This window comes from Myotis brandtii, unplaced genomic scaffold (genome assembly GCF_000412655.1).
Source record: "Myotis brandtii unplaced genomic scaffold, ASM41265v1 scaffold482, whole genome shotgun sequence".
NCBI lineage: Eukaryota > Metazoa > Chordata > Mammalia > Chiroptera > Vespertilionidae > Myotis > Myotis brandtii.
The window spans coordinates 117,588-119,458 of NW_005368420.1; the positions used below are offsets into that span (position 1 = coordinate 117,588).

At 48.6% G+C, this 1,871-nt stretch overlaps 1 protein-coding gene across 1 annotated transcript in view; it reads left to right on the plus strand.

Annotated features, from left to right (window-relative positions):
- The window catches only part of HECTD4 (HECT domain containing E3 ubiquitin protein ligase 4), a 126,511-nt gene that overhangs the window by 70,473 nt on the left and 54,167 nt on the right, over positions 1-1,871 (plus strand). The window lies entirely within an intron of this gene.

Genomic DNA, 1,871 nt, shown 5'->3' on the forward strand with positions numbered 1-1,871 from the left:
TGTAAATTGACTGTCCCTCTGCTACGCTCACCAGCCAATCAGGAGTGAGTATGCAAATTAACCCAACAAAGATAGCAGGTTAATTTGCATACACAGGCGCCAGGTGGAGAGCAGAGCTGGAGAGCTGGCTGCTTGGGGGCACGTGGCTCCCTCAGTCGCTTCCCCCAAGCTGCCAGGCAAAGAGCAGAGAGGGAGAACTGGCGCTTGGAGGACTTGGCAGAGTGGGAGGCCATGGGATGGAGACAGAGCAGGAAGGGAAAACTAAGAGCGTGGGGAGCACCAGGAATTCTGGGGATAGTAGTTCTGGTGGCAGCCTCAGGACCGGAAGCAGAAGCCCAGAGCGCAGAGAGCACCAGGAATGCTGGGAATCGTAGTTCTGGTGGCAAACAGGTCTCCTAGACACTAGAGCAGTGGTTCTCAACCTGTGGGTCGCGACCCCTTTGGGGGTCAAACGACCCTTTCACAGGGGTCACCTAAGACCATCAGAAAACACATATATAATTACATATTGTTTTTGTGATTAATCACTATGCTTTAATTATGTTCAATTTGTAACAATGAAAATACATCCTGCATATCAGATATTTACATTACGATTCATAACAGTAGCAAAATTACAGTTATGAAGTAGCAACGAAAATAATTTTATGGTTGGGGGTCACCACAAAATGAGGAACTGTATTAAAGGGTCGCAGCATTAAGAAGGTTGAGAACCACTGCACTATAACCTCTGAGCCTCAGTTTCTTCGTCTGTAAAGTGGGAGGGGGTAGAGTAACAGTGTCTATCTGTGCCCAGTGCCTGAAACACCTGACTGATAGGAGGAGCTCAACAAATAGTCACCTGGAAGGTGACCTGGAGTGAATACAGACTTAGACCAAGATTTTCTTGAACATTGTAAACTTAATTCATTTTAATCTCTGCATGCCCCGTGACCCTAGCACAGGACCGGCACAGGACTGGTGCGGGAGAGCACTTGCTGGGAGAGTTGGAAGCAGCCATGGTTCACTCATATGATTGCAAAAACAGAAACTCCCGGATTGGAGAGGGTGCAGGTCGGGCTGAGGGACCCGCACACCCCCCAGTACACGAATGTCGTGCACCGGGCCTCTAGTCTAGTATATTAATAAAGGAAAGGAATAAAAACAGTAATGTGTCTTTTTCGCCTGGCAGATGGGAAAGTTAAGAAAGTTGGATAATGCCCAGTATTGTCAAGGTGAGGATACAAAGGCATTTTCCAGTATCCAGAGAAAACCATGCTCTTCACAGTTCCGTTTGTAAATAATAAATAGGATCTGTGTACACATACATACGGGATTGGTTGAAGAAATTGTTATATGTCAATTATACCTCAATTCTTTAAATTTTTTAGCGCGTGCACCCTTCCCCCCCAGTGCATGAATTTCATGCATTGGACTTCTAGTAATCCTATATAATAAAAGAGAAACGTGTAAATTGACTGTCCCTCCACTACGCTCACCAGTCAATCAGGAGTGAGTATGCAAATTAACCCAACAAGGATAGGTTAATTTGCATACACAGGCGCCAGGCGGAGAGCAGAGCTGGAGAGCCGGCGGCTTGGGGGGACGTGGCTCCCTCAGTAGCTCCCCCCAAGCCGCCAGGCGAAGAGCAGAGAGGGAGAACTGGCGCTTGGAGGGCTTGGCAGAGTGGGAGGCCATGGGATGGAGACAGAGCAGGAAGGGAAAACTAAGAGCGCGGGGAGCACCAGGAATTCTGGGGATAGTAGTTCTGGTGGCAGCCTCAGGACCGGAAGCAGAAGCCCAGAGCGCAGAGAGCACCAGGAATGCTGGGAATCGTAGTTCTGGTGGCAAACAGGTCTCCTAGACACTAGAGCAGTGGTTCTCAACCTGTG